General features: G+C 40.8%; 1 long non-coding RNA gene across 1 annotated transcript in view; it reads left to right on the plus strand.

The window, feature by feature from the left end:
• Positions 1-11,090, plus strand: part of LOC135198141 (uncharacterized) — a 171,853-nt gene extending 160,763 nt beyond the window's left edge. The window contains exon 3 of the long non-coding RNA XR_010310734.1: positions 11,028-11,090. This is a non-coding gene — a long non-coding RNA (uncharacterized LOC135198141). The remainder of the gene's footprint in view (positions 1-11,027) is intronic.
• Positions 11,091-11,664: the final 574 nt, after the last annotated feature.

Genomic DNA, 11,664 nt, shown 5'->3' on the forward strand with positions numbered 1-11,664 from the left:
TATATATATATATGTATATATTTTATATATATATACGTATATATAATATATATATTATACGGGCATGCGTCATGGCACGACAGTAAATCAGTTTCCAAAACTTTTTTTCGATGTGAAAGTAAAGCTTGAAGAAGAACAATGGGAATCAGATGGCAAGATAGCTAGAAATGATACTGTAAGGGAAATCATGGACGTTCCATATTATGCACATGAGACCATGAAACGACGAAAAGGAGATGGAGGTGGCTTGGGAGAATAGGAAGTAGCGGTGTTAGGAAGCTGGAGTGGTATATGATAAGAAAATGGCAATCAAGCTAAAAGTCAAGATATATAACAAAGTTATAAGACCAGTGTTGATGTATGGAGCAGAAACAAGGGCTCTAAGAAGAAAAGAGAAAGTAAAGCTTGAGAGAGCAAAGATGAGAATGCTGAGGTGGATTACGGGAATATCGCTGCTTGAGAGATTGGAAAATGATGAACTAAGAAGAAGAGCAGGCTTAGTAAAGTTTACAGAGGTGGTAAGAGAGTCACGATTGAGGTGGTATGGGCATGTGTTGAGGAGGGATGACGAGGAGGGAGTGCAGAGGGCTTGGGAGGAACCTGGTTGAGGAAAACGATCGAGAGGGAGACAGGGAATTAGCTGGCCAGATAAAGTGAAGGAAGATATGGAGGGAAGAGGTTTGGTGGAGGATGATGCCTTTAATAGAAGGCAGTGGAGGAGAAGGCGCATCAGGCAACCGACCCCTTAATGTAGAGTTAACGGTGGGAAAGAAGAAGAAAAAGTGTTACCTGGGCTCCCGCGGCTTCCAGAAAAGTTGTAAGACCTAGACCTATATATACTCTGATAATGACTGTGAGATTTGTGGGGCGGCGCTGGGCTAGAGATGAATGGGGATTCGTTCAAGTACGTGAATGGCGGGAATATCACAGAGCTCTTTCCTTGTGTGTATGTATGTATGTATGTGTGTGTGTGTGTAATGACATCTTCATTAACGCATGATGCTTATTATTGTTTTGGCATTTGTATTTCATATTTTTTAAATATAATTAATCTTCGTGACGTCTCGAAACAGCACGTTCTTTAAGGTCATATTAACCAAAGATCATGGAAGACTGTGAAGTCTACAATTATAGTACTAAAGATAGTAAATATATGTAAGCTTAAGTTTCCAAATGTAAGTGTATCTCAAATACAAAAATGATATATGTCACGACGTGAGGAACATAGTGATGTACTTTGAGCCCATTTTGGCCGGCCCTCGCATCCGGATATAATGCAGTATATTGACCCGAGAGTGACGAATATGAATGAAAAATTGCAATATATTGCAGTTGACTTAAGCCATAACGATGATATAACAATATGGGAAAGCTGATTGTGATATCGGTCGTTTTTAAAACCAGGAGAGCCTGAACTGAATTACACCACAATGGAATACCATTGATTATGAAAAAGTTCAGTATATCTTAGTTTAACCAGACCACTGAGCTTGATTAACAGCTCTCCTAGGGCTGGATCGAAGGATTGGATATTTTTACGTGGCTAGGAACCAATTGGTCACCTAGCAACGGGACCTACAGCTTACTGTGGGATCCGGACCACATTATGTCGAGAAATGAATTTGTATCACCAAAGATAGATTCCTCTGATTCCCCGTTGGCCGAGCCGAGAATCGAACGTCTGACCACCGGGTTGGTAGCCGAGCGCGAAAACCACTCGTCCAACGAGGAACTAGTTATTATGAAAATAATAATAATGATAACAGTTGCACCTTTAAATTTTCCATAACCTGAAACCTAGATAAGCTCCGTAGGGTGGCTAGTACCGTCAGTGAACCTCATGCGGTTCACTGTAAGCATTACCTAAGGTTCTTTGCAGCGTGCCTTTGGCTCCTAGCTGCAACCACTTTCGTTCCTTTTACTGTACCTCCTTTCATATCCCTTTCTTCATCTTACTTTCCACCCTCTCCTAACACTTGATTCATAGTGCAACTGCTTTGAGGTTTTTCCTCCTGTTACGCCTTTCAGACCTTTTACTGTCAATTACCATTTCATCACTGAATGACCTCATAGGTCCCAGTGCTTGGCCTTGGGCCTAAATTCTATATTCAACTCAGCAAGAAAAAAAATGCACAATGCCACAGTCGACTATTACTATGTCTCCATCGAACATTAATACCCTCGGTGTGCGTACAACTAAACCACTCTAAAGGGCCCCATACACTGAACGATTGTCTGAACGACTGTCTGTATCGTTCGCAAAAACACTGTCTATGGGTTTGTTTGAATGCAAAAGTGGGCGGAGCTTCGTGTGTGAACGATCTCAGCGGGAATCTGTCACGACCAGTTTGATGGCTTGCGACTGAGTCTGTCATACACAGATCGTTCAATGTGTGGGTTTGTCTGCCGATATAACGCTATCGCGCACGTCTCTTCTAAGAGATGAGGCCATGTCTTCTCGAGACAAAATCACTGTTCAGACTGAAATCGGTGCGGAGATCGTTCATACTGTATGAATAGTGTGTGTGTGTGGATCGATAACGACAATCGTTCAGTGTATGGGGGGCCTTAAGGTGCCCATCGTCTCTCGCGCCACCTCCATCTTTCTTCGTCAATTGTCTCTTTCTAACAGTTGGTTTCCTCCTTGCGGTATTTCCTTTGGAATTTGAATGTCGTAGTTGGACAATCCAAGGAAAATCAGAGTTTCGGTTGTGCAGTTTCATTTGTTTAGTTGATTAAGTGAAAGAACTTAAAAAAAAAAAATGTTATATCGAAATGAGCTTCACGACTGTGATGGCCCCAGACGTGTTGCTAAATCTATTCGTAATTTGATTCAGCCGACCTCATGCCAGCACGGGCTCTTGCTCAAAGAGCAGCCCGTAATGACAAAAAAAAAAAAAATCGATTTTGTAATTTGATTTAGCTGACGACCTTATGTCAGCACGGGCTTTGCTCACAGAGCAGCCCGTAATGACAAAAAAATGTCAGCGCGGGCTCTTGCTCACAGTGCAGCCTGTAATGACAAAAAAAAAAAAAAAAAAAAAAAAAAAAAAAAAAAAAAAAAAATCGATTTTGTAATTTGATTTTTGAAATGGCCCTCCTCCCGGGCTCATTCCCTCCTACTCTGATCCTCAACAACAACAACAACAACAAACGCCCCCCACCAAACCCCCTACGCCGCTACCACCCGACGAAGAAGAACCCCCTCCCGCGTCGGCGTCGCCGGCCGCAGAAACCTGTTTGTGTTGCGGTCGTCGACCATTGTGGCCGAGTCAGGTGAATCCGTGATGATATGAACACTACTCAATGCAAGAAAGTAATAAACGCCGGGTAAATTGAATCTCTCGAAAGTATTATTCCCTTGAGTTGTACCCCTTTTTCACGTTTTGTTTTCATGTCGTTTGGCTTCTTACAGGGTAAAGCAAACCTATTTCACTGTCTTCTTGGTTAGCGTATGAAATGCCCGGTAGTTCATTTAGATTTCTTTAATAATTGGCATTTTCAAGTTCCGAGTTCATTGCTACACTATCCTTTCTAGCTGTAAGAGCCGGAGTTGCGTCGGGTTGGTGTTTCAATAGATTAAGATTCGACTTTATTTTATCTGTCATACTCTTTTGTTGCTACCACCCATGATGTTGTCATAAAACTATAATATTCATCCCTGCTGTTAATTCATTTACCACTAATTTCTCTGTTATCGTTGGTTTTTTAACCTTTTCTTATCATTTATTGAAGGTCACGAAGTCTACAAGTTTATAGGACCTAGAAAAAATCACTAATCTCTCTTTTTTCGTTGGTTTTTGAAGCCTTTGTTATCCTTTATTGAAGGTCTCGAAGTTCTCAAGTTTTTAGGAACTCGAAAAAATCACAAATTTCTCTGTTTTCGTTGTTTTTGAAGCCTTTGTTATCATTTTTTGAAGGTCACGAAGTTCTCAAGTTGTTAGGACCTAGAAAGAAATCAATAATCTCTGTATTCGTTGGTTTTTTGAAGCTCTTCTTATCATTTATTGAAGGTCACGAAGATCACTGCAGTTAGGAGGTTCACAGACAGACTTGTTCTCCTCTCATCTCTACACGCTCCTATACTAGATTCACATCAACCGTGCATCTGATGTCTAGGCCAATCACTCACGACGCTCCTGATTGGCTATTGATAAGCCAATCACAGGGCTGGAAACTCTCACATGGGTAGGATCTATGTTCCACCTCTCCTAAGGGATACGTCTTTTAAAAGTATCCCTCAGGAGAGGTGGAACAGTTGATGTGAATCTACTTATATTTTTTATTCTTTGTACTTCTTCGCGTTCGAGTTATTGTGATTCTTCGTCTTCCCAGGGCCGCTGCCGTCCACCAACACATGTGGCACAGCTTGACGGAAACACGATACTGCCGCTGCTACTGAAGCGCGTAAAAATGTTTGGCCCAGAATATGATACGGGGAAAGTTGTAACTCCTCCTCCTCCTCCTCCTCCTCCTCCTAATAAGATGCAGTTGATGTCGAGGAGCCTGGGTAGGGCCACGAAGAGTGGTTGAAGCAGAAATTAGTTCTGCATGTAAAGAGAGTATACTGATGGGGGGGGGGGGGGGCGGTGGCGGTTAGGGGATCTTGTGATGTGCAGAATAGCAACAAGATTCTATTCTCTCTCTCTCTCTCTCTCTCTCGCTCTCTCTCTCTCTCTCTCTCTCTCTCTGACATGATGACATACATACATACATATATAAATGTGATATATATATATATATATATATATATATATATATATATATATATATATATATATATATATATATATATATATATAAACGTACATACAAGGACAAATACAAGAACTGTTCTTTAATGGGACTTGAACAAACAAAGGGAAGCTTCACTCCACATCACCTTGTTGAAGCCACTTTGTAAAGGCAGCTGTCAACCGCATCAACACAAATCTCCCGGACTCAGTCTTTGCTGCAAAAAATAGATTCCATTCTGTTTTAATCTGGAAAAAATTGATTTTTACGGAGTGCTCATTTTGACGAATAAATAGAGAATGAAGTGTTTGGTAGACTGGCATTACTTAATCTTCTTAGTGTTCTTTTTTTGTAACTCGGTTTAAACGGAATGAATTGAAGTATGCGATTGGCACGTCGTAACTGTTACGAGTTATATGATAATATTCTCGTTTTTTTTTTTTTTTGTTTTTTTTTTTTTTTTTGTTCATTAGAAAAAAAGTGCCCTGTTCCATTTATTTATTTACTTTTTTTGCTTCGGTGCTTATATTGCACGTTTCCTTTTTTTTTTTTTTTTTTTTTTTTCCAGGTCAGGATTTTTGTAAACTTCACGCGTATCTAGTGAGGGAAATGGGTGTCAGTCAGTCTGCTCTCACTCATGAATATTTACCTTGAGAATATGGCTATAATATAGTTTTTTTTTTCAGACTATGAGTGCATACTGTCGGTTGCCACCATTTCAGCTCTCGCAGACTTTTTAGAGACAGTACTATTTTTATTAGTACATTAGATTTCCATCAACCGTGCATCTGATGTTTAGCCAGTCGTCTACGACGCTCCTAATTGGCTGTTGATAAGCCAATCACAGGGCTAGAAACTCTCAGTCTCGCTCAAGAGTTCACACAGACAGGATGTATGCTCCACCTCTTTTGAGGGATACATCTTTCAGAAGTATCCCTCAGGTGGAACATATATCCTGCCTATGTAAGTCTCGAGAGAGACTTGAGAGTTTCCAGCCCTATGATTGCCTTACCAATAGCCAATCAGGAGCATCGCAAGGGACTGGCCTAGACATCAGATGCACGGTTGATGTGAATCTACGTTTTATACTAACAAATCCTTTTATTTTACTCCTTCAGTATTTCATCCACTCTTTGAAAAGGTCCGAGACTCAGTTGTGCTCCTTCTGCAATTCCGTACTTTTCCCGGGAATCTCTGTCGAATGCTCTGTTCACTAAGCAGCCCAGTGGAGTAACATTGTAAGTTTCGCCAAATAATAACAAGTAAAAAAAATGAGCCGAAGGAACAATCGCGTTTTCTGTACAGCGTATAACCAAGGCCACCGAAAATAGATCTACCTTTCGGTGGTCTCGGTATAATGCTGTGATGAGACGCGGCCCATGAAACTCTCAGCCGGCCGTGGTGACGCCTGTGTTGCTGCGTAGCGAGAAGCACGATGATGGCTGACTTTAACCTTGAATAAAGTAAAAAGTACTGAGGCTAGAGGGCTGCAATTTGCTAAGTTTCATGATTGGAGGGTGGATGAACAACGTCCCAATTTGCAGCCCTCTAGCCTGAGTAGTTTTTAAAATCTGAGGGCGGACAAAAAAAAAAAGTCCGGACGAACGAACAAAGCTTTAAACGAGCAATTGTTGTGAGCTAAATTACAACAGAAATAAGGTTGATTATATAGATACAGAAACAACAACGATTTTGTAACCAAAGGGAGAGATAAGTAGAAGTAACCACAAGAAAATGCAAAGGCAAAAGTTAACAAGTTAAACTGAACGACAACGAAAACAGTTATAATAACAGTTAAGAAAACGAGGATGAAATTTAACCAGCAGAGGGCCGTTAAGCGGTGGTGCGAATCGTGGTGCTTCACATCTGTAAGTTGGTAGAGAAAATGAAGTTTATAGACAACAGTCTACGCAGTTCTGCAACGCTATAGTAGATTCACATCAGCCGTGCATCTGATGTCTGTGCTCATCCCTTACGACGCTCCTGATTGGCTCTTGATAAGCCAATCACACGACCAATCAGGAGCATTGTAAGGGACGGGCCTAGACGTCAGATGCACGGTTGATGTGAATGTACTATAGTTGCTCCTAAGAGTTAGTCTTCATAGTACTCGCAAAAAGAATTGTAGTCGAATTCACACACACTCAATAGCAAGAATGACTACAGAAGTAAACCACTGTTAAGTGTCCCAGTCGTATAAACTGCAGATTACCCACAAGGCCTAATTTATCATGACTGCTTGAATTAACGCCTATTACGGTGGCAAACGATTCCGCGAATCTACCTCGAATGCTCCTTGCAGCTTTCTGCCACCGAACTTGCGTTGTGCTGCCAGAAAGCTCATACTCATACGGAGGTATCGGCTCCGCTCTTCGAAGAAGATTCCTTCCGCGGAATTGTTCGTGACCATTTTTTTTTATAGAAGCTTAAAGAAGCTTAAATTGCATCCTATATAACGCAAGCCCCATAGGTGTGTAGTGCCGTCAGTGCATCTCATACTGTAGGCATTACTTTTACTGCACCTCCGTTCATAGTCTCTTGTCTTTCTTTCCACTTTCTTCTGTCAGTAGTTTCAATCGCAGAATGACCTCATCGGTCCCCAACGGTTTGCCTTTGGCCGAAATGCCATCCATCACCATCATCAGGATTCTATCAGGCAGAGAGAGCTCCTCAGTGGCGTGATCGGTATGATTTTGGCCTGCCACCTCGGTGGCTGCGAGCTCGATTATCGGGCATTCCATTGAGGGGTTAGAGATGTGCAGTATTTTTGGTGATAGAAGTTCACTCTCGACGTAGTTCGGAAGTCACGTAAAGCCGTTGGTCCCGTTGCTGAATAACCACTGGTTGCATGCAACGTCAAAACACCATACAAACAAAAGTAAGGCGGAGAGGAACGTGGTAGACGATGAAAAATGGTACGAAAGTGCGGTAAGTAGCTAAGGACAAGTTGCCAGCAACGAGAGAGTGCGGCTAATAAAGACGCGAATGCCAGGCCGAGAGAGACCTTCCGAGAGGAGAGGTGTTACCTTTCAGGTGAAATGAGAACCCTCGTAAGAAGAGAGGTGCGGTGAAGGATCCCGGGAAACTGAATCGTTCTCGTCTTTTTGGCCGCGCGTCGTCCTGTGATTGGTTTTGGTTCATGGCAGAATCAATGATGACTTCGTTTTTCGTCGTCTTAGACCTTTGTTTGCTCTCTGAGACGGGGAATCGACCTATGTACGTACGAAAAGACTTTGCTTATTGAATTATTTTTCCCCTTTCTTTACTTATTTCAGATTTCGGTTTCTGTTGCCTCATAGTGTGCTGTCTCCTCTTCTCCTCCTATTTATTCTGGTATTCGAATGATACGAAAGGATGCGATAATATTCTCTCTCTCTCTCTCTCTCTCTCTCTCATTTTGTCATTTTTAATCTTTTATCACAGTTCTTGCATCCTTGTTCCATCGCCTCTGTGGCGTGATCGGTATGGTCTTGGCCTGCCACCTCGCTGGCCGCCAGTTCGATTCTCGGGCATTCCACTGAGATGTGTATTTCTGGTGATAAAAGTTCACTCTCGACGTGGTTCGGAAGTCACGTAAGCCGTTGATCCCGTTGCTGAATAACCACTGGTTCCATGCAACGTAAAAACACAATACAAACAAACAAACAGATACATCCTTGTTTCTTACTTTAGAAGGTCTAAGTTCGAATCCTTGACTGGTAGGAGAATTTCAGATATAAAATGCTCTTTTTGGTATAAGTGAAATCGATAATGAAGGTGTTTAGGACGTAATATTCGAGAGCATACAAAATGTCACGTGTGAAGTAGTGAGAAAACTATCACACACACACACACACACACACACACACACACAACATATATATATATATATATATATATATATATATATATATATATATATATATGGATCTTAATCTTAAGCCGTTTCCCTTATCACGAGTTGCTCCAGAGACAAGCAGGGCAGCAGTCACAGTTGCATTCGATTTAACCCGTCAATTTTGTTCTTCATTGCTCAAGGCAAATTAATTCTTGGTGACATTTGCTCTGAATTGAATCCTCTTGGAATTTGTATCAGTTTCTCTCTCAACAGTTTCTCTTCACAGTTCCCAATCAGCGCTGCATCACCTTCAACCATCAACTGTTCTAGGCTCCCCATTTACAACCACGGAGACTTGACAGACCCTTCGCTTTGATCATAAAAACGTTCAGTTTATGCTATCCACCTTAAAAAAAAACCACAACCCCCTCCCTCATGTACGCCATGCATAACTTTTTCCATTCCCTTTCAGCCTCCCAACCTAGCAGTCTGTGATAAACACACACACTCCCCTGGTTATAAACACAAACTGTTCTTCCTCTATCTATCAGTGTTTCCATTAGCCCTTTTAGCGTTCATTGTTCGCCTCCATGGTTTCTATTTGTCCTCTTAATCCAAATCTTATTTACATATGTTATCAATTTTCCTTTTGCAATTATGTTACAAGGGTCTAATTGACCCTTTCCAATGAAAGGAAAGAAACACCAACTGGTAACGTAACCTACCTCGGGCGTCCACCTCGAACTGGCATCTCTGTAGCTAAATCGAATGATTAGATCTAGGCTAAAATCTTTTCAAAGTTTCTGTAGTGAACGCCAAGAATGACAACTGCTTCACCACTGTAATAGCAGAGGCAAAAAGTGACACATTAAGCACACTACCATGACCAACCTTATTTTTTTTTTCCAGTACTTCTAAACACCTTACTCTGAAACCCTTTTGTATTTTATGCGTTGCTCATATACGCCGTACTCCTCTGAGGCTTTAAACTAGGCTTATTTTCAGTCTCTTTTCCCCCATTTATGATCCTCTCGCTTCCTTGTACTCACAGTCACTATAGTAGATTCACATCAACCATGCATTTGATGTCTAGAACAGTCCCTTACGACGCTCCTGATTGGCTGTTGATAAGACAATCTCAGGGCTGGAAACTTTCAGTCTCTCGAGAGAGTTCACATAGGCAGGATGTATGTTCCACCGTTCCTGAGGGATACTTTTGAAAGACGTATCCCCGGGAGAGGTGGAACATAGTACATCCAGCCTATGTGAACTTTCGAGAAAGACTGAGAGTTTCCAGCCCTGTGGCAAAAACCTTTATTTATACATAGCATCACGTTTTATATACTTCGTGATCAAGTTATTCATATATATATATATATATATATATATATATATATATATATATATATATATACATATTATATTATATTATATATTGATAAAACCCTCTAGCTGTTTAAATCGTTGTGACCTTCAGACAAATCGAGACTAATCAAATAAATCTGAAGAACTTGTAGAAGGGGAGATCATCTAATTCTTCCTTCTTCTTCATCAACCTTTCCCAGAAAAATAATGACCTCTTGTGTTGACGAGCCTTCGGTTAATGGAACCTTAATGTTGCCTTATTGCAATACACATCAGCTCGTCATTATCTGGAAACAGGGAGAAGGTTCTCGGTGTTTTGTTTTGTTTTTGTTGTTCTTGAACGAGTTCCTCGTTGGATGAGTGGTTTTTCGCGCTCGGCTACCAATCCGGTGGTCCCAAGTTCGATTCTCGGCTCGGCCAACGCGGAATCAGAGGAATTTATTTCTGGTGATAGAAATTCATATCTCTGTAATGTGGTTCGGATCCCACAATAAGCTGTAGGTCCCGTTGCTAGGTGAATATCTACCAACCCTTCGGGCCAGCCCTAGGAGAGCTGTTAATCAGCTCAGTGGTCTGGTTAAACTAAGATATACTTAACTTTTTTGTTCTTAAACTAGCGCGTATTCCATGTAAATTGGTAATTCACACGTTATCAACAAATTAAATTTGATGGTACGTTAACCCCAGGGTTGTCAGTATTTATACAAAGCCAACACGAAGTATTCTAACCACTTTTTTATCGTAGAGCGTCTCCGTAGCCGGGGTTAGTGCCGTCAGTGCACCTCACGCGGTGCACTGTAGGCATTACTTTCATCCATTTTACTGTATCTCCATTCATATTCTCTCTCTTCCATCTTGCTATCCACCCACCCCGACACTTGTATCATAGTGCAACTGCGAAGATTTCCTCCTGTTACACCTTTCTACTCTGTTTCCCTTTCAGCGCTGAATGACCTCATAGGTCCCAGTGCTTGGCCTTTGGCCCATATTTTATATTCCATAGCTATTGTAGAGCGTGTAGAGAAAACATTTATTTGAAGCCTATCTTCAGGCTCCTATGAGAATCGAGTGGCTTCGGTATTTTCATGTGAATCTTCTTTTGTGTTTTCAGGGCCGCTCCAAAAGCGTCCAGAATTTGGGACCAACGCCGGACACGCCCAGTCGGTTCCGGAGGTCAGTATTTATACTCTCCTTTTCGGTTCCACTTTCAACTTGACCTCTTTCACAATGATTGCTGAAAAAATGTGAAAAGACTAAAGATATTTGACTTAATTTAAGTAAATATCATTAAGTGGCACGATTCAGAATTTGCTGATGGTCAGTTTACCAAGTTTTCAAAAGATGGTAAAGTGGTTGACAGGTAGTTAACATCACACACACACACACACACACACACACATACAGATGATAGTTTTGCCCTACTAACGAAACCCCTTTATAGAGGGCAAAATTTATGGTTTATATTTATACACACACATAATATATATATATATATATATATATATATATATATATATATATATATATATATATATATATATATATATATATATATATATATTTATGTATATATATAATGTGTGTCTATTCATGACTGGTAAAAATGTTCTGTTACAACAGAATTCCATCTAATAAATGGAGCCCATAAAAACGCCAAAATATACTACTTACTGTTAAATTTTGGCGTTTTTGTGGGCTCCTTTTATTAAACATATAAAGAAAGCATTTGTATAATATTCTCTGTTATG

This window comes from Macrobrachium nipponense, chromosome 21 (genome assembly GCF_015104395.2).
Source record: "Macrobrachium nipponense isolate FS-2020 chromosome 21, ASM1510439v2, whole genome shotgun sequence".
NCBI lineage: Eukaryota > Metazoa > Arthropoda > Malacostraca > Decapoda > Palaemonidae > Macrobrachium > Macrobrachium nipponense.